Source organism: Gallus gallus, chromosome Z (assembly GCF_016699485.2).
Source record: "Gallus gallus isolate bGalGal1 chromosome Z, bGalGal1.mat.broiler.GRCg7b, whole genome shotgun sequence".
Classification (NCBI taxonomy): Eukaryota; Metazoa; Chordata; class Aves; order Galliformes; family Phasianidae; genus Gallus; species Gallus gallus.
The window spans coordinates 16,254,930-16,277,523 of NC_052572.1; the positions used below are offsets into that span (position 1 = coordinate 16,254,930).

The 22,594-nt window shown below is 37.5% G+C and overlaps 1 long non-coding RNA gene across 1 annotated transcript in view; it reads right to left on the minus strand.

The window, feature by feature from the left end:
* Positions 1-2,498: 2,498 nt before the first annotated feature.
* Positions 2,499-22,594, minus strand: part of LOC107051938 — a 44,360-nt gene continuing 24,264 nt past the window's right edge. Inside the window, exons 2-5 of the long non-coding RNA XR_005842824.2 lie at positions 14,939-14,990; positions 14,302-14,478; positions 6,554-6,775; positions 2,499-6,200 (exon numbers count right to left, since the gene is read on the minus strand). This is a non-coding gene — a long non-coding RNA (uncharacterized LOC107051938). The remainder of the gene's footprint in view (positions 6,201-6,553; positions 6,776-14,301; positions 14,479-14,938; positions 14,991-22,594) is intronic.

The window sequence follows — 22,594 nt, forward strand, 5'->3', positions numbered from 1 at the left end:
ATATTAAAAAGTGGTCCATTCAATCAGTTAACATGAATAAAAATTAAATATTGCATTGATTAGTTGTTACTACAATTACATCAAAGGAATTTCCATTTCATGAAAACAATTTAACAGTGGCAAAGTTCACTGGCTGCCCTCCTATCAGTTTAACATTCAGAAACTCTACAATCCCAGTAAAATATGTCAGGAAAGAAAAGTAAACCAGGTCTAGTTTTCATCAGGAGTTCCCTTTCAGGGAAGTAATCCATAATACAATTAGTTTAAAATTGTCTGTACTCTTTGAGCTACATATGCCTCCCACTGGGGAGTTAATCCTTCTTCTCATAATAAAAAACAAAACAAAACAAAACAAACAAAAAGAAAGAAAAAAAAAAGACAGCTGGCTTTGGAGGGCTTTAAGAAGGCATGAAAGGCCATCCTGTATAAGAGCGGCAGTGTCATATTCAGGAGGCTCTGAGTACTCTTTCAGGAAACCAATTGTCTCTGGGCTCTTCCATCAAAAACTACCTTAAAGTGGTGCATGAGGCTCTAAAGGATTAAATTGGCTGCAAGTAAATTGTTGTGAAAGAACATTAAGACAAAAATTCTTATATGGCTAAGTAATTATACTGTTAACAAAAAAGGAAAACAAAACAAAATGTTTTGTTGACTGTAAGGCCTGATCATGAACATACAGAAAAAAAAAAAAGGACATGATACAAAAAGACATCAGCCATTTCTCATCTTCAATCTGCACTTAGGGAGAAAACAGAAAGCTAGTGAACAGAAGCAGAAAGTATCTTTTTTCCAAGCATTTTTCTGCCAAAGGAATAGCAAGATATTTTCCATCAGAATTTTCTTAGTGAGATTTCTTTCTGTTAGTGAGATTTCTGTTTATTTCTTTAAATGTAGCACTTTACTAAAGGCCATATTTCCTTCGCCATTTGTACACATCTATGACTAGTCTATTTTATCCTTGGAGAGGACATAACAAGAAGTTCCTAGCAAAGACCACATTAAGAGGAGACGATGTTTCAGGTTTAACAGGAGACCTGAGCACACAGGGAGAGCATAAATACATTTCCAGCAGTTTTATTACTGTTTGCCCCAGCCTTTCTGTTCTGGAAGGAAAAAACCCTTCCTTTTCAGCATGTCTGGGATAGACGAACAAGAAGATTCAGGTTTTTAGTTCATTCAAAAGCAGCCAAAAGTTGGCTAAAATATTACGACTAGCTATAGTCGGTAAGCCTGGAAAAAAATGGGAAAATGAAAAATGAAATGGCTAATCCATTTTTTATTTTCTAATACATCTACCTTCAATAAGTTATTAAACTTAGGAGTAGTTTTAAGAGCTTCTCATGGAGAGAACAAATAGAATGAAATTTTAGCATTTTACATCAATAAGAAAAAAGAAAACAAAAAAACAACAGCGCACACTGTAGTTTGACTTAAAATTTCTCAATGGCAAGTACTCAAGCTCTGAAAAAATATGCTTTTTTCCTTCTTCTTCCTCTTCCCTACTGAAGAAGAGAAAAATGCATTGAAATATGCATTAGAATATTACCCCTCAAAAGCATTTATCAACTCCTGCTTATAAAATTAATCTAATGAGTCAAGCTGGAAATTATGTGTTATCTGATTGTTCTTGCTTTAGTACTTGCATACAGCACGTAATAGTTAAGTCACTGAATAAACTGAACAAACAACAAAGGCAGTTCAGATGATGCTGCGTTTTAGACATAAGAGAGTTATAAGTCATGTAGCTTTTAGGAAGATAAAGGCATCCCAGAAGTTATAAATGCTTTGACTACAGGTCAAGGAGGTTCTTATACAAACTTCATCAGTGCTGAGATATGTTGGGATCACTAGTTTGGGATTGGTCTGTTTTCATCTCATGCCTTCACAGGTACTATTTCACTATGCATCCCATGACAAATAGGACAAGATCACACCTTTCAGAAATAACTCAAAAGGGGAAAGAGTTGCCTTCCAGTTCCCCATGTAGTAAAATTTAACTATAGAGCAATCAGTTCATTAATACCTCCTAACCATGATTCCTCATTTCAAAGAGTTGGTCATTTTTAGCAAGAAAGCTGTGCTTTATCAAACTTGCAGATGGTGACCTGTAAATATAGCATAAAGTGTTTTGATCTGTTATTCCACTTATCTTTACAGCCCAGTGAGGGTGTTAAGGGCAAACCATTATCTGAAAAGGTGTCAGGTCAGTGCAGAACTGAAAAAGAACTGCTCTGGAGCTTGTATTAGAGAAACGTGATGCTTAGTCATAAGAAAATCTTTTAATGTGAGCATGACATTTGCCCTTTGGATTCATATTGTGATAGACGCTGACTAACATTTTCCAGAAACTCATTTAATTCATTGCACAGAACTTGTTCAGGAGGGAACAAAACATTTTCTTCAAGTCCCTGTATGGTACAGCACAAGGGGAGGAAAAAAAAAAAAGGGGGTGGGGGGGGGGGGGGGGGGAGAGAAAAAAAGAAACAAGCAAAACAAGCAAGAGCTTCAAAGGTCAATACTTCCATCTTGTGGCTGATGCAGAAAGTGCACATAGGTAAATAAGATTTTTATGTAGACAGATTCTAAACAAAAAATTGACAAAGATATAATTTTTCTTCTACATCATGATTAAACTTGAACCTTAGAGCTCCCGAGGTTTTAGAGAAGGAAACATTAGAGAACCACCTTAGAGAAGGTGTTTTTCATGATACAAGACAAAGAGTTTCTGCAGCAAATTCCTAATGGCAAAAATGTGGATGTCAAAATTGAATTCAACAACTACTGAATGAAGGAAGGAATATGCTAGAAGTCCAAAGACCAGTGGGTAGTAGCTAATACAGGCAATTGATGGTGGAGAAGAAAGCAGAAGTTCATACACTGCATCTGGATTTAACTGCTGTAAGTCTGATTTCTACTATTCTACAAACCCCAGAAGCAGGGAAAACAGATTTATTTTTCCAGGTCTTCCAAATGGATTTTTGTAGAAATACTTTTAGGTATCCTCATAAGGCTGAAATGGAGGGGATATGGTTTATGTTCCTTATTAAAAGATCCATCCAGTAAGGTACCAAGTATCTAGCCACTTACACAAATCATTGCTGAAAAAAACTTATTTCCTCCATCATTTCAGGGGCTGATCCTAACACAGAATGCATCTTCATCCTAGATTATCATCACCAAATAAAAACAATGATAATTATGGAGCCACTACCAATGTATGAGTGTTCCTGTCCCTCAGAACTAAAGTTGTTTGGAATACAATGGCACTGTCATTTAGAATGGTTTCAGTAACAGAGCTATTTGCTTTAATTTTTGGACATAGTCAATTCCCATGAAATGCCAAGCATATAATTTCAGAAGTGGAAACACAGCTGGAAGCATGGTTATCAGGTTAGAATGGATGATAACATGATTATAGAGATGATGAATCAGGCACTATCATCTTAATGAGAAGAATCAAACATGGAAAGAAAAAGCCTTCTAAAGGAAGCTTGAATGTCATGTAAATATGCTAGGTCACGGTATACAAGGAAATTGGAAGATTTAAGGAAGAATCTCCATACACCATGTTTTGTTCTCACCTAAATTCCCCTGTGATTGAAAAGAGACTAAGGCCAAATCTACTCACTTAAGACTGGGACTACTTGAAAATAAAAGAGTAATTATATTAAGCTCAGTGGTCAACAGATATGGTAGATCATAAAATCATAGAACCTAAGAATTAGAAAATCATAGGGGTTATATAAGGGACATCTGAAATCATCTAGTCTACTATAGCAGGTTCTATTGTTCAGATGGAATTTCCCACGTTCCAGCGTGTGCAGGTTCCTCCTTGTTCTTTCACTGGGTGTTACCAAAAGGACCCTGGCCTCATTCACTTGACACTTTTCCTTTAGATATTTATGAGCACTGATAAGATCTCATCTTCTCCAGGCGAACTGTCCTAAGACTCAGTCTTTTCTCATAAGAGAGGGAGTTACTCCAGGCCTCTGATCATCTTTGCAGTTCTTTGATGGATTCTCCCCAGTACTTCCCAGTCCTTCTTGAACAGAGGAGCCCAGATCTGGACACAGTACTCCAGATGTGGCCTCAACAAGACAGAGTAGGGGGGGGGGGGGGCATAACCTCCCTTGACCTTCTGATCACACTCCTTTTAACACACTCCAGGATACCATTGACCTTCTTGGCCACCAGGGCACACTACTGGCTCATGGTCAATCTGTTGTCCATCAGGATACCTATTTCCTTCTCCACAGAGCTTCCTTCCAGTGAGTCAGCCCCTATACCGTTGTGATGCATAAGGTTATTCCTCTACAGGTGCAGGACTCTATGCTTGCCCTTGTTGAACCCCACCAGGTTCCTCTTCACCAAACTCTCCAGTCTGTCCAGGTTTCACCAAAGGGCAGGAAAGACTTCTGGTGTGCTATCTACTCCTCCCAGCTTTGAGTCCTCAGCACATTTGCTGAGGTTGCACTCTATTCCTTCATGCAGGTTGCTGGTGAATACAAACAAGATTTGACCCAGTACCAGAAACCTCTGGGGAGCATTACTAGCAACAGGCTTCCAGCTGGGCTCTGTGCTGCTGATTACAACCATCTGACCTCCGCCGGAGCTCAGAGCTTCAAAGCAGAAGATTCATTAAGAGTGTTTTCAAAGACAGCCACTATCATTCAGAAGGGGTTTAACAGTTCCCTAACAAGTCTGCGGGAAAAAATATTTCGACAGAAATGTTCATCTAAGATTCCTAACCAAGAATTATAGTTAGTCATAAGAATGGAGCTTTCTGTCTGCAAAGTTGCTCATGAAACAGACCCCCAAAGCAGTGTAAAGTTATGAGGGAACTGAAGACTAAGGTCAGGGCATATCTATCTGATGAATGAAATGTAGCATTCATAGACTGTAAAAGAGGAGGTAGATACAAGAACATCAGCAATATTAACAATGTCTTCAATCCTTGTACACTAATTTTCAAGCACCCAGGCCAAAATATCCTGAAGGGATTAGTAACTTCTGTGTTTCAGTTGGTGGGTATGCTTTAGCTTGAGTAGAAAAAAGGGAGTTTAACTTTGAAATATAAATTATGTGCTTTCTGAAAACTGGATTCGATAACAATAAAACTGAGCATGAGGAATGTTCACCCTTTTTAAACAAATGAGGAGTGTATCCTTGTAGTATGAGGATAGGACATCTGCTGGTCTATATTAACAATGAGACCCATAAACTGACAGAAGTGATGATGCTATTGCACTAAGCATTTGTGAGGGTGCATCTAGAAAACTGTTGTCACTTTTGGACACATCCTCTGTACAAGATGCTGGAAGGCTTGAAAGAATCTAAAAGAAAGCCATTAAATTTATATTGTTCTGAGGGAATCTGAAGGAATTGTTTGGTTCTTTTTATCTTAAGAAGAAGGGACCTAAACTACTGATTCTACTATTAAATGGTACATTCTAGCTTTCTCTTCTGAGAGACATGTAAAGAGAAGGGGTAGTGGTCAGAATGTTCAGAAAAGAAAATTGTAATTAGACATGAAAAAAACCAAAATCTTCTCCAGGATAGGACTGAGGTACTGGAACACATTGTTCAAAAATTACATGGAATGGCCATTCTGGACAAACTCCTAAGCAGTCCCATTTAATCTTGTCCTATGCTGAGGAAGAGCATGAAGTGACAGGATGTACTGAGTGAGAGGATGAATTAGAAGACACGCAGAGCTTTCACTTAAGCTTTTCTATGACTGAATATTTTAGGAGCTTAGTTACAACACTATAACAAATATTGTAAACACAGTAGGTATTAAGTCTTATACAGGAGCATTGTTTGAAGAAGTCATTGATTTTTCTCAAGTTCAGATACAGCAACCACAAGGTAAATTTGGACAGTTTCTATGGCAGTCTGTAAGATAAATATATCGTGTAAGGTATACATATCATGTCAACAGTGTGCCTGAGTTTGGTAAGGACTGTTTCAAATCAACAAGAGTCAATCAACATCACTTTGTGGACAGTTTCACATTTGAAAGCATTTCTTGGGAGTTGTTTGCATTTGAATGAGAGGACCCAGGAGTATTAATTGGCTGAAGATGTGGCCTGGGAGGAAATGAAACCAGGTTGATAGAGGTGACTGAGAGATGTAACCAGGAAGGATACAAGCTGGCATCTCCCTGCTTCCTTTCATCTGCTGACTTAAATTTGCAAGGCCTGAAAGACAGAAATAAAAGGAGTTCCCGCTGAGATCCCCAAAGCCAAAAGCTGTCACTCCAAAAGAGCAAGCTTGATCACTCTGGACTATAAGTAAGAGTTTGTACTGTTGTCATTAGTTGTCGACTGACCAATGCAACTTCAGACCCACAACTACTGGAGATCAGCAAGACATCACTGGATGGAGGGCTGGTGAACCATTTTGCTTTGCTGTGTTTGTACATCTATCTGTCTCTCTTTCCCCATTTTCTGTCTTTTCTCTTTATCTTCTATCATTTTACTCTTTGTAGTAGCCACTGCCTAAGATTGTCCTACCTGTAATGCTTATTACTTAGCAAATTAGCCAATTTTACCTCCAGTATTAGTTGTTGCGAAGAAAGCTCTCAATAAATTGATGTGTATTATTCCTCTGAGTCTTGGATGACTCCATCATGGCAGAGACCCTCTTGCTGACTAGGGGAGGCATGACTCAGGAGGTAGAAAAAGATTCACCTCTGTCAGTGATTTACGTGCTTGTTCGGCCCGGTTCCATGACTAATGGGATGGGGGGACCCATGGACTCACAGGCTCACGCCCTGCGAAAGGGAAAAAGGAAGAAAGGGAAATAAGGTAGATAGATGGGCCTAAAAACAAAACAGCAGAAATGATCTGTGGAGAATCAAACTAATTTACTAACTAAGATATCAGAATGCAAGATAACACACAATATAATACAATATAATTAGAATTGAAGCTAATAAATAAAATGAGAAAGGGTGTCTGAAAGCCAAAGGCCTTACTCTAATGCTGAGGCAACACAATCTGAGGAGCTCACATGCTGCCAAGATCAAAAAAGATGAGGGAAAGACCTGTGGTTGGAATTTATCTTTCCCTCTGAGCAGAAAATGGAATCACAAATAACACAACGTCCTCTGGGACATGTAGTGCTTGTCTCCTGGGACAGGTACCCAGAACCGGAGCATTAACTCTTTCACTCCCAGTGCATTACATGATATTATGATGTGGAATACCAATAACCAAAGATCATGAAACCATGACAACCTCCCTCAAAACATACTGAGTGGGACAAGACACTGTGTCTCAGTCTTTGTCATCTATCTTATTAAGCTTAGGTAATAACATTATTCCAGTGTGATAGATGACAAAGGTAAACTGAGGTTAGTCATTTATTTGCTAACGACAACACTGAGAATAGTAATTTCACAATTCAAAAGCTGTTTTTGTGGTCAGTAGAACTTGGGAAGTATTATTTCAAAAGAATATGTGTTCTTTGCTCTCTCATATCATTCAATAAACATCCTTCATATCCTCAATAAGGAGAATACATGGCTGGTCTGAAGGACCTAGCTGGCAGCCATCCACTGCCAAACTAAATTTGTAGCAGCTGAATTTTGTCTCCTCTTTTCTGGGGACACAGTGATATAAGTCCCATTCGGCATCTGGGATCCAGCTGTTGTAAAACTTATTGAAACAGAGTTATTGCTTAGACTTCTTTCCTCCTTTAAATGTGATTGAAACTAGCTAACAATTTCAAATCCCGAGTGTAGTACCAAACTGTTGACAACATAAGCTTTGTTTTCATAGAATCACAGAATCACCAAGGCTGGAAAAGAGCTCCAAGATCACCCAGTCTGAACTGTCCAGCTACTACCAATATTTTCCCACTAAAGCTTGTTCCTTAGTATCACATCTAAGCATTTCTTGAATACTTCCAGGAATGGTGACTCAACCTCCTCCCTGGGCACTCCATTGCAGCACCTGAACATTCTTTTGGAGAAGAAATTTTCCTAATGTCCAACCTGAACCTGGTACAATTTGAGGCCATTCCCTCTAGTGTTATTATTAGTTATGTGGGATAAGAGGCTGACTCTCACCTTGCCACAGTCTCCTTTTGGGTAGCTGTGGAGAGCAACAAGGTCTTCCCTGAGCCTCCTCTTCTCCAGACTAAGCAATCCCAGTTCCTTCAGCTGCTTCTCTTAAGACTTGTGTTCCAGACCCCTCACCAGCTTTATTGCCCTTCTCTGGACACTCTCCAGGGCCTCAATGTCTTTTTTATAGGTTCAGTACAAAAATTATGTTTATTTTAATTCTAGCATTTGTACAACAAGAATGGGTAAAGGGCAGCTTGGAAGAAATACTGACCATTAACATTTTACCATTAGAAATCAGAACAAAAAACAATTATACAATGAAACAGAAATTTTCAAAGTGTTTCTTTGGGTCAGTCAAGCAGTATTATAGCCTGACATTTACTTCAACTAACAGTAATTAGAACTGATGATCATTTCCCTTTCATATAGTTGGGAAATATTGAAAGACCAGAGAAAGCCAGAATGTTGTAACTATCTCCTAGCATTTTTTTAAGTTTTTGTCAGATGGATGTATTTATGTAAAAAACATGGGTTTTCATGAAACTTTCAATAGAACGACTTTCTGTCAGAAAAATATTGTCCAGCTGTAATATGTAGCAGATTAATAGATCTTTTAGGATGTAACTTTTGTTTTTAGGGTTAGTAAGTTTTCTGTTATCTGCAACAATGCAATGGTCTGCAGCCTCAAGCAGCTCCTGAGGTCATATCTTAAAAATTTATGTGCATGTCTTTCTACTCTATCTTGTGTTAAAATATAGATACCAAGTGAGAGTGCATATAAACAGCAAAATAATACAAAATACCATCCTACAAGTACAGAATACCAAAAGACTTTCAGTTTGCTGAGTAATGCTATTAACATGTTACACTGTGGAAGAAATGTAATTAAATTGCTAAGCAAAGCCAACAAATTTCAAATATGTGAGTGCAACATAAACTCTGCAATATTAAAAAGGAGTGCTGATACTGATTTTTTTTTCTTGCTGATTCATGAATCTAACTTTTCTTTCACTTTTTTTTTTTTTTTTTTTTTTTTTGGCAGACATATAAGTGTAGCTATTCATCTTTATGGCATTGTATTTGCTAGAAGGAGTGAAATTGGAAACAAGATCCCTCAAGTGTGACTAATGTCATCTAACGTCAGATTTCTGTAATATGGATTTTACATCTGAGCCGGTCCTTCTAAGCTACAAATACAATCAGTGGAGAGCAACAGCCACTTACAAGAAATTATTTATCTGACCAATCGTAGACATCTATCTTATGATGATATTAACCACCACATTCCTCTGTGGTCATTTCACAGTGTAGAGTAGCTTAGATGCAAATATCTACCGGTTCCCAGATGAGACCTTCACATTAAAGAAACTTTAGTTAATAATTTCCATTATGCAAGTGAACATCATATTGATCTTGTACTACGTAATTTTGCATTACTCAATGCGGCAATCATGCTATTATTATTATATACTAAATGTTTGTTTCTCTTCCTGCCTAACTGAGCCTTTCAACTGAAAAATGATAGTATGCACTGTTCTGATCTTATGCCATGTATGAACAATCACATTAATTTCTGCATCATTATTAATTCTATTTATGGCAATAGGAATAAGAAGAGGACAATCCATATTGATCATGACAACATCACCTCCACACAAATATTACAAGTGAAAAGCTGGAAACAAATCAATCAGTAAATAAAAGCTATATTCACTGTAACACTGCATACTCCATATACGCACTTCTCAATTTGGTGGCTAGATACAGAAAGGATAACCTAAACAAAGAAAGATTAAATTAGACTAAACGACTGAGAAGAGAGAAAGGTATGAAGGGAGTAGACTGTGTAGCTGATCTCCTTAGTGCAAAAGTCAGAGCTAGTTAGAACTCTAGAAAACATTGTTAAGTTCTGTTCAAGTCTGCTTAACTTATGATAGCAACTGCTTTGCCAGCTTCAGTCTCTAGCTGGCTCCTGCTTCCTGCTTCTTTCCCACTTCTTATCTGAGAGCACTGTCTGGATTCTGATTTCCCAAAGATTTCCAGGATTATCTAGAAAAGCCTGTCTCTTGAGTGTGGGATATTCCAGGCTGGTGGTCTTCATTTCATCTTCTTTGTCACATACTCATCAGTCCAGCTTCACTTATTCCAGCAGCCACTTGGGCATATTACTTTCAAAGTACTTTATATAATGACCAAAACTCAAATACTTGTAGCAGTCCTGTATCCAACAGAAACAAACAAAAAAAAAGTTCTCTGGCTGAGAATGAAATGGCTTGGTTTTGACAACTAGTGGTACCAGGCAAATGAAGAAATCCCCATCCTGCTTAACAAGAGCCAAAAATATTGACTTTTTAATAAGAAAAATAATAATCCAACTGGATATACTGATACTGTATACTGGAATATACATTCTCCTCCCAGAAAATAAATGCTTATAGCTATAAAAACTATATAAAAAGAAGAGTTTGCATCTACAATAGTCACAGAATGCTGCATTACCATAGACTTCCAAGAAACCTCTTCAGTTATGATATTTTTCTGTTGCCTGTTCTCTAGAGGCAAAGAAAATGAACTCAGTAACAATTTCCTTCATTTTTCATGAAAGTGAGCCCCTCTGAAGAACATGGGAATTTTCAGTAGCAGTTGTGTTTTTCCCTTGCTGAGGAATGGGAATTAACTTGAAAAGACAATCATAATCTATATAAAAGAGAGCTACAAGTCTGAATGCACTTGCTGTTCAGTTATTAAAAACAGGATGCATATGAAAATCTGAATGAGATTTTCTTTGTCTCCCATTTTAGTGGCTTATATATCAAAACACAGAAGGCTGTCCTGCCATTCAGTGAGATCTGGACAGCTGGAGTGCTGGGCAGAGAGGAACCCTATGAGCTTCAACAGGGACAAGTGTAGAGTGATAGAATCACAGAATCATAGAATAACTAAGCTTGGAAAAGACCTCTAAGATCATCAAGCCCAACCATCAACCCATCACCACTATGCCTCCTAAGCCATGTCCCTAAGCACTACATCCACCCTTTTCTTGAAAATCTCCAGGACCACTTCCCTGAACAGACTGTTCCAACGCATTCTTTCTGAGCAGAAATTTCCATAACATCCTATCTAGACCTCCTCTAACACAACTTTTAATGCCATGAACTCTCTTCCTATCACTAGTTTTTCAGAAGAAGAGGCTGACTTTCACGTTGCCACAACTTCCTTTCAGGTAGTTGTAGACAGCAATAATGTCTCCTCTGAGCCTCCTCTTCTCCAGACTAAACAAGCCCCATTCCCTCAGCTGCTCCTCATAAGATTTGTGCTCCACAACCTTTAACTCCACTCACCACCACTCTCTGGGTCCAGACATCCAGCCGATTTCTTAACAAGCTGGAATTTCACTGGTCAAAGCCATGGGCTGCCAGCTTATCCAGAAGAATACTGTCACAGATGTAACCCAAGGCTTTACTGAGGTCCAAGTAGACTACATCTACAGTCTTTCTTTTATCCACTACATGGTTCACCTGGTCACAGGTGGAGATTGGGTCAGTCAAGCAGGATCTATCTTTCATAAAACCATGATGCCTTAGTTGTCCCACACATGCTGTGCGATTACATTCAAAAAGATCTCCTCCGTGGTCTTCCTAAATACCAAGGTCAGGCTGATAGGCCTCAAGCTCTCTGAATTCTCCTTCAGACCCTTCTCATAGATGGGCATCACTATGACAAGTCCCACTCCTGGAGAGGAACAACTGCATACATACATGCCTGGAGCATCTCTGTTGCGTTAAAAGGCTGAGATACGTGTCACTTCAGAGGTGGCCCATGCAAACCTCATGAAGTTGAACAAGGCCAAGTGCAAATTACTGCACCTGGGTCAGGGTAAGCTCAAGCACAGTTTGGGCAGAGAATGGCTTGAGGGCATCCCTGAGGAGAAGGATTTGGGAGTGCTGACTGATGAAAGACTCAACATGAGCCAGCAATATGTGCTTGTGTAAGGCAAACCTCACCTGAGCTGCATCAAGAAAATCATGACCAGCAGATTGAGGGAGGTGATTCTGCCCTTCCACTCTGCTCTTGCGAGACCTCACCTGGAGAACTGTGTCTGGTTCTGGAGCCCTCAAAACAAGGACGTCAATCTGTTGGAGCAGGTCCAAGGGAGACCATGTAGATGATCAGAGGGCTGGAGATTTTCCCCTATGAGGACAGGCTGAGCAAGCTGGGGCTCTTCAGCCTGGAGAAGAGAAAGCTCCAAGGGGACCTTATAGCAGCCTTCCAGTACTTGAAGGGGGCCTACAGGAAAGCTGGGGAGGGACATTTTATAAGGGCAGGTAGCAACAGGATGAGAGGAAATGGCTTTAAACTGACAGAGGGTAGATTTAGACTGGATGATCAGGAAGAAATTCTTTATTATGAGGGTCTTGAGACACAGGAACAGGTTGCCCAGCGAGGCTATGGTTGCCTCCTCCCTGAAGGCATTCAAGGCCAGACTGGATGGGACTGTGAGCAACCTGGTCTAGAGAGAGGTGTTTCTGCCTATAGCAGGAGGTTGGAACTAGATGGTCTTAAATGTCCCTTCCAATACAAACCATTCTGTGATTCTGTGAACCTGCTTCAACAAGAAAATTGGACCATATGATTCCCAGAGGTCTCTTCCAACACCTAAAATTCTCTGATTCTGTTTCTCATTAGTATATGACGTTTGAATTTTCATATTTCTTTTTTTTTTTCATTAATTGTCATTAAGGAGATTATTCCATAATACTGAAAATTCTCTTCTTGCCCCTAAAATTGCCATAACAAATTTAGATACATGTGACTAAAGTGTTCTTCTCCAGGCAGTATTGTCAAATTGCGAAACAGCTGCATATTGATCTGCTGAAGTAATATAGAATATATATATATATACATGTATGTATATGTATATACAACTGTTATTGGGAACTTTATAAATGTTAAACATTCTTCAAGTCACAAATCCATTAAATTCTAAAAATGCTTGTAAAAATTGACTGTATTTCAGGTCTCCCCAAACAAGAATTCAGTAAAATCACCACCTGCACTTCAAGACCACTGCATAATCCTACAATCCAGTACTTTGCTCAAGGTCAAGCATAACATTTCCTACACAGTGGGAAAAAATTATACATAGGTTATTTCACAGAGCAAGTTAGTGATCCTTTTCTAGCTCCTGTCAAAAATGTTGTTAATAGTCTATGACACAGCTTTGTCACCATCCTGGCAGCTTTGAAAGTCCAAAATAGTCTACATACTCTCATTCAGGTCTCCACTATGGGCTGCAAGAACGTAAGGGGCTATAAGGCCCTACTTGGACAAGCTGGAGCACTGTGGTGATGGCTGAAGTATAAGGGGGTGAAAAAAGGACCAGGTAGCACCCTGGATCACTACACAACAGCTTTCAACCCAGGTGAGCATAGGCAGAGCAAAGCAGTGGAATGTGAAGAATGCAGAGCCCAGTACATAACAAGGCAAGTGCCATGAAGGAGAGAACTATGTACAGTGTGCATGATACGACTGTTCCTCCTGAAACATAAGCTAACAATGACACACACTATCTCCATTGGCAGCTTCTCCAGACACTTCAAAAAACAAATTTGGCTGTGGAGTGTTTCCCTAGTTTCTAAGTGGATGAGGTTGATATGTACTTGTTTCTGTGCTAGATGTGCTTCTGTCTACAGAGAGCGGTACTTTTTCCTTCTGTTTTAAAAGCAGAAAGTAATTCAAGGCTTAATAAAGTTCAAAGTAGTGAAATGATGAAATTAATATCTGGAGCTCTAATGGTATTTTGAATTGATAACTCATGAATAAAGGTGTTTGTATTTCTCTCATGTGAAACCAATAACTTCTAAAGCTCTCTTTTTATCTAGCATGACACTTGATATCTGTTAATACAAGAAAAACATTTTCAGAAAAAATACTGTTGAGACGTTCAGTTAATGTGTTTTTATAAAAAATAATAAATGAAGCCAGTTCACTCAGGAAATCTGATTTAGTTTAACACAGTTGAAGGCTCTGAAGAAATGGCCCTCTCTGTGCAGCTGACATAATAATTCATTATAATTAATTATGGCTGTTATCAATATTAACACAAATTAATTATTGCTCTAGAATATGACCTGAAAGTTAATGTTATTAAGAAGATATTCTGTCTATTAAGAAGATATTCGGTCTATAAAGCTAATGCTAGCTACTACTGATGTACATAAAATTCTTACCCTGAAATCATGCAGTTTCTGAGTCTTCTGAACATTAACAATGTCATTTTTTTCAGTTCTCCTGGATTCTATGCGACATCCTCCATTGTCCATGGACCACTATCACAAATGTATGCCATTTGATCAGACACATGAACAGCAGCAAGCCAGATTTCTCTTCCATGTTCTGTTTCTATACTTTAAAAGTGAGACAGAAGCTGAATGAGGGCAAAGGAGGAATTCATCATCTCTGCAACTCAACCTCTGGTAAAACAGAGTTCTTCCTTCCATTGGGAAGAGGTCTAAAACTAAACACAGTATACTGGATGCAACTTCATATGTTCCAAGTAGATAACATAATAAACAATAGATAAAAATTTTATAAATTAAACCAGTAAGGAGATGGTATTTCAAGCTACAGCCACAAGGTAGCAGAGTAACTTTAATTTCAACTACTTACATGAGGTAACAGATGTGCAAACAAACAAGAAAAGCATAATACATGTATATAAAGACAGTTGCCTCCTCTCAGTCTTAACAAACTGCCCCCAAACATTCCTTAATGACATAAATGGTAACATACAACTATGCCTCGAAGTTCAACAATGGGAAAATCTGAATAATGTGTAACACAATCTCATTGAAGAAAAAGACTTACAATTTATAATTCACAGCCTGTGAACTACATTTTCTTTTCTTTCTTCAGACTCCTAAGAGAAAGAAAAAAAAAAAGGAGCTGAATAACATTATCACTGTCAATATAATCACGTTCTAAAATATATTATCTGCCTTGCTATCTATACTGCTCAGTGAAAAAGACATTTTTTCTTTTTTGGTTTGTATTTTACTTCACATCACTGAACTTCAAGGAACTTAACTTCCAAAACAAAATAAGTTCCAATGTAATTAGGTTCTAAGATGAGAGGAATTATTTTTTATAAGTACTGAGATAGATTTTAGACTCCATGCAAAACATTTTAAAATTCTTCACTTTCATGGACCAAGTGCAGTTCAGCAACAGAACCATTAAAATTATAACACCTGATTGTGAGCTTTTAACTTGTAAATTTGTTCGTTTAATTTCTGTACCTCAATAATTTCTTGAAATCTCCCCCGTTACCGTGATCTGGAAATGAATAAGCAATTAGCTTTGGAATGGTATGAATCTGCATGAAGTCACAAGAGTCACCTGTAGGAAGTAAAAGTTGCTGGGATTTTTGCTGATTATTTATGATCTGCAACTTCTGGTCATAGCTGATCTTTGCCATGAAGATATTTCATATTTATCTAATATAGCATATAAATCTATTTTAGCAAACAAAGACAAGGGAAGAAAATAAGGGTGACAGAATTTTTTAATGAATCTTACATGGAGAATAGCTCAAAGAAAAGTAAAAGAATTCTTTATCTAGTACTAAAAAAACTTGCTGGCAGACTTTCATGAAAGAGATCATTTTAAAATATATTTGATTTTATTACAACTTATCTTACGTCTGATATTTGGTTAAAAATACAGATATATCAACAAAACGTCATTTTCACATTGTAATTACCTACAATGAAGGCCAGTGGTTTTGCAGCTATAAGTCTCACATCAGAAAAGAAGATTCTTTTCTTGAAAAAAATAAAGCTTAAAAATTTCTTTCAACTTTATACAATTAAATCATTGTTTCTGGATGTGCTTTGCCTTGGTTATATAAATCACTTTTGATTAACAGTTTATATGGAATAATTAATTAAGTTTCTTTTCTGGGGAAGATGGTATAGTGGTGGGAGGGGGAAATTCTTTAATGCAAACTTATGAGCCCGGATGTAGGGAACAATATCTCCAATGTGCCAGAAAACAAACAAAAAGAAAAAAAAGAAAAGCAAAGTTTCTTTACACCTCTAGCTATAGTAAGCTGAAGTTATATGTAACTATGTAGAGATTTTAAGCCCATTTTCTGTTGCTGAGGGACTCCTGCTAATGTAGACATTAAGTGCAAGTGATGTATTTTTCATACATCAACACTTATTTATTTACAAAAATCAGATACTTAAGTTTTATCAAGGCTAGCCAAAAGAAGAGGAGAAAGTTAGAAATCTTTCTTTTATTGCCTGGTTGGCAGAGAAGAGGGATGAAGTGGTGAAGTGTTACAATAAGCAGTCTAGGAAATGGGGAAATAACTTCTGATTAAATGCAGATGCTGAACTAAAAGTGGCTACTAATCACACCCACTGGATCCTGCTTTAAAGAGGAAAAGAGTAAAGATATGACCTCCTTCCACTCATCATTTACTTTATTGCCACATAATTCTTCATGCAAAAATACTACAGTGAAATAACTTCAGTCTTCTACAAATGTTTCTACACTTGAGCAGGGTATTACAAGGACAAAAAAAAAAGAATAACTATTTGTTAGAAGAGAATAAATCATAAATAGTGGAATTAGGGTCATGAAGCAGCAGAGCCCTAATAGATATTAGAAATGAACTTCTGAAAAGAGAATAAAGGGAATCCATTTTAACATGCAAAATAAACAGTAATATAAAATACAATTTTAAAGAGATCAAAATAATTTTAATGTACAGAGTTGAATATGAAGTTTTGCGATAATATAACCTTGTTATTTTATGGTGACAGAAAGGCTGATCTAAAACCAATACAAATCAAATTAAGCTTTCTATTGATTTAAAGGAGTTTGGACCAGAATTCAGTATGAAGAGCCACATTCTGTTTATTTTCCCTGATGTTTTAAATAACAGAATTACATTTTGTAATGTGCCAGAATAAAATAATAATTAAAAAAAAAATCAAAAGACAATTGAGCTTTTCTAGAATCTCTTCTTGCATATGCCAAATGAATATGTATACACTGCTGCTCTGAAATGCTTATAAATCAAGGAGTTCTCACCCCATAATGCATGGCACTGTTTAACATATCAAGGCAGACTGCTAACAGGGTTATGGGATGCTATCAGAAAGGCATCCAAAATGATGTATTACTGACCACATGTTTTGTGTTTGGAAAACATTCAGATGGAGGTGGAGGGGTTTCATTTGTCCATATTTAGAATTCAGTCCTGTTTCTAAACACCTTCAGTCTAAATTTTCCTGCTAATTAAATGACGGTTGATAGAAAGACTAGCAGGGTACAATGAGGTTGCTATTCTTTCATGAAGTACTTAATCAGAAGGAAATGAGCAGACTGTGTATTTGTGATATGTATTTATTTTTAAAGTAACATTTTATATTTATATTTACATTTTATATTGTAGATGTAACTTTTGGTAAATGAACATTATTTACATTATTTGACATTTCAATTTGGTTCCTAAAAACAAGAGCATTAGAAGGCCATTATGGATGATAGCAATGTCCGTGAATACCAGTGCTGGGTTCTCAGAAAGAATCACTAGTATATGCCTTAATATGAGTAAGAACAGGGTGAGTCTTGTGCTACATTTTGCCAGGTTTCAAGTATTTTTTGTTCTTCATGGCCTACAAATAAATTCCGCATGTGTAGTAATTTTTAGAGAATTTCTCTTCCATTAAATTTTCCTATTTCCTCTGGGTCCTACACAGACTTTTACAGTTCAAAATGTCCTTGGCAGGGAGTTGCAGGGGTCAGCTACTTCTTGTGTGAAGAACTGCTACCTTGTTTTGAAACTCATTCCACCTAGTTATCGTTTTATCTTCTCTCCTTCCTTCCATTGTTCCCTTTGTATCCTTAGTTTACAGCGTTATCAAAACTGAATTGATAATAGCATAACTGTAGCACAGGATCTTATTATACATGTCAGCTATTAAGGTTTAAACTGTCTCTTCTTTAAGAGGTAGAAACCAAGACAGATAAACTTCATGCCAGTGTAAATATATGAGCATTGCAATTGTCCCTAAAACTGGCTGTTTCTCAATCTATGAGTACATAATAATCTGTAGAGACTACAGTGAAGAAAATACACATCCCTTTTGTCAGGAAACCTTCTGATCCCTCTCCACATATATATACATATAAAAAAATATGCTATATATGAATACATAATACATTATACAAAAGCACAAAAATATTGTGGATTATCTTACTCCTCCGCCTCAGTCATTCACAGGAACAGCACTGTACAAAACAGAATCTGGAAATATATTAATTAATGTTAGTGTTGCCTCCTGTGGTCAAGAGGGAAAATCTCCAAATCAAAACCTTGAGTTTGATACACTGCCTACTGCAGAGGCTGGATCCTTCAAATGGTACCATACTGAGTCACTGTACCAGTCAGAGATCTATGATCATTTTATTTGTTTGTTTTCCCATAAATTTATGTTGTTATTTGCAAGATTTTTACAGTATTGTTGCACAACAAGTAATTGCATCAGGGCAATTTCAACTACATAATGTCTTGGCTATATAGTTTTCCTTATGTTCAGAAATATGCGCCACCATTCTGAAGGCCAGCAAATCCAGACATTTTTTATTCCAGAAAACAGCATAACAGTACATGTGGGAAAAGAACAGAATTATACACAAGAACTGAGTGGGAAGGCACAGAAAGGAAAAAGTTTTTCACACCTCATCAGTGAAATCGTCTTCACTGTTTGATCATAAAACTCTCCACCTAGAATAAGAGAAAACAATATTGAAGTTTGTGGAAGTGATTTGCAATACAGCGAGATACGTACTGTGGATACTTTCCTTTTGTATAGATACAATTCAATTTTTTCACGCACTTCTTCCTCTGTTTTTCTATGCGTTGCTCAGCATTACCTAATTAATAAAACAGGTTGTATTGCTCTACCACATCGAGCTTAGACATCTCTTACTTGATTACCGTATTGTAGCAATTGTGTTTCTTCTGACAGAGTTAGGAAACAGAATTTAAAAAGCAGCAAAGATGAGTTAATCTGCTAGAGAGATTACAGGCTTCCATCTTATCCTCAGCCTGCTCTAATTCCCACTTGAAGCAATGGGAATCTTACAAATAAATTCAGTAGCAGTTACATTTTTCTCTCAGGCAAATCATCAGCTTGGGAATCTATTCTCAAACACAGATTTCACGATGGGAAGAATGTCTCTAAAAATGAAATCCAGTGAAATTCCCTGCAGAGATAGAAGCAAACAATTCTCAACAGTTTGTAAAGGACTCCATTTTTGAGATAAGAATTAGCATTACTCAAATTTTTTTGCATCTCTATTCTTCATTTCTATTTCTTAAACAGTACATAGTTACTCTCACTATGAGATTTCTGTTATCCTACCACAAACCTACTAAAGCTAAGGAAAAAAGAGCAGATTTCTTCTCAGAACTCCCGTTTCCCATTTTAGAGTATTTAAAATTATAAATTATTACTGTATTCTGAACAAGCCAGTCTCATATAACGTACCACCTGCTGTTTTGGATAAGTACATATTTCAGATTATTTATAGAATCATAAAATCAAAGAATGGTGTGGGTTGGAAGGGACCTCAAGGAACATCACATTCCAACACCTGTGACACAGGCAGAGTTGCCAATCGCTAGGTTAAATACTAGACCAGGGTGCTCAGGGCCCCATTCAAACTGGCCTTGAACATCTCCAGGGATGGGGCATCCACAACCTCTCTGGGCAGCCTTTTCCAGCACCTCATCACCCTCTCAATGAACAACTTCTTCATGTCATCCAATCTAAATCTTCCCTCCTTTAATTTGAAAACATTTCCCCCTTTCCTGTCACAATCTACCTGTGTAAAATGTTGATTTTCCTCCTGTTAGTAATCTCCCTTTAAATGCTTAAAAGACATTATGGGGTCTCCCCGCAGCCTTCTCTTCTCCAGACTGAACAAGACCAGTTCCTTCAACCTGTCTTCAAAAGAAAGGTGCTCCAGCCCTACGATCATCTTTGTGACTCTCCTTTGGACCCTCTCCAGAAGCTCAACTCTGTCAACAACATTGTCAACTGACAAATATCTTTCCTGCATTCAGGGTCCAGATCATTACACAAACCTCCGGATGAGGCCTCGTGAAGGCAGAGTAGAGGGGGACAGTCACCTTTGTCTCCCTGCTGGTCACTCCTCTTCTGATGCAACCTGGGATACCATTGGCCTTCCAGGCTGCAAAGGCACACTGCTGGCTCATGTTAAATTTTTCATCTTCAAGGACCCTCAAGCTTATCTCAGCAAGAATATTCACAAGGAGTTCCTCTCCCGGCCTATATACGTACCTGGCATTACCCCAACCCAAGTGCAAAACTGTCCACTTTGCTTTACTGAACCTCATTACATCTACGTGGGCCCACCCTTTGAGTTTACCAAGGTCCCTCTGGATAGCATCCCTTCCTTCCACTGTATCAACCGCATCACTCAGCTTGGTGTCATCAGCAAACTTGCTGAGGGTGGACTTGATCCCGTCCTTCATGTAGTTAATAAAGATTTTAAAGAGTACCAGTCCCAACCCAGTCACAATTCATCATCAGCCTCTCACTAGATACAGAGCCATTTACTACAAAACCCAGGCTGTGACCTTCCAATTAATTCCTTATCCGTGGAATAAACCAACTTTCAAATTCATATCTCTCCAATTTAAGGATGTGGTGTGGGACCATGTGAAAGGCCTCACAGAAGTTCAGGTAGATGGCATAAGTTGCCTACTACAGTCCTTTATTTTCATGATATTTTGAAAGCTGTTCCTATGCAAATATTTAATGCTGGCCCACTGCAATAGTGGTATGCATGTTAATTTCACAGTACACCCATTGCCTTTATACAGTGAAGTAAACTCACAACTCATTAGCAGAAATGATAATGTTTCTCTTGAAATCCTCAACTCCGATATGAATTCCAAGTGTTTTCAGTGGCATCACTGATCCCTAGAACTAAAAAAAAATTCAATAATTTATCTTATTATAACAGTCTATGGTCCTAATAATAGAAAACAAGAAAAGGAAGCCTATGTCTATTACAGCTTCACTTTTTGACTCCAAAAATAAACTACACTAAATTTTAGAAAGAGAACTCAGTGTCTTGTTTGGCTGAATGTTTATAGAATAGCCAACAGCCATCTTGTACTTAGTTAAAAAAATGACGAGTCTTTCCCCTGTGTATTAAATCACCAGAAAACAAGAGGATTGGACAAGACAATAACACTAAACAGAGCTGAGTTCCAGGGTATTTGAACCTTAATAATTTCATGTGAAAAATGTTGATTGCAACTACTGAACTTCTGTTAAACGCAAAGGCTGGGATTCTCCAAAGTGCGTGAAATTATGATAGATCATTCCTTGTTAATGGGAGATTTCCATTCTTCCTAAGAAATAACATAAAGTTCTAAATAATTTATTAGCTGCAATTAGAACTCATTGCAATAAATGTCAGTATCTCAACTTCTATATGGATAAACTGATGCATAAATGAAGGATTTGCCAGTACCTAACAAAAACTTGTTGTTATAACCCTGGGATAAATGAACACCCAGTGTGCTATCTGTCTTGGTCAGTGCTGCCTTCCAGATGTACAATCTGCTGACTTAATTTCAGAGGTTGGTTGTCATCTTAATCTTCACATATCTTCTAAAATATTAAGTAAAGCCAGTGGTTCATTCCCTGTCTCTTTCAGAATGGCTTTTCCAATTATGTATCTGCTAAAACATTTCTTATATCTCTTGCCACTTTCTTGGGAGTTCTGGGGTGGATCTGTCTGTCCCAACATTTGCACAGGCTTCAGACATTCTAATTTTTTGATCATCTCTGTTGGCAAGTTCTTATTATTCTTTAGTATCTCATGTTTTTCCCTTGGGAAATGACTGTTTTTACTGTCTGTCCCTATATTCTTTTGGGAGTCCAGAGTTAAGTCATTTGACAAGTCTAGTTACATATACCTCTTTCTATCAGTAAATCACATCCTAGGTTCTGTTATCTCTTTTAACTAATCTTTATTCCTAGTGCCATTATGAGTTCTGTTTAGTTTGGCACTTATTTCTCAAATGCCTTTCATTTCTGGTTGTCGTACAATTGTTTATGCTTGGTCTTTCGCATCTTTTGTATTTGTTCCATCATATTTATATCCAGCATGTTTCTTTTTCACTTCATTACTTTTTCGATTTAGTGACTGAAATGGTTCTGGATTCTCTTGTACTTCATTAATCACTGGCTACAGTGCATCACCTCACTGGTACCTACTAATTGCAATAAGTTTGGCTTTATAATCTACTATTTATTCCTTCACTTGGGGTCTTCTTTCATAACTCATCACATTGAAATACTACAGCTTTATTAAATATAACAAAGTTAGATTTATAACCTCTACATTAAGACTGTTATAAAATTGCCTCTAAATAATGGTGTTATTAAAAAAAGGGACAACCTC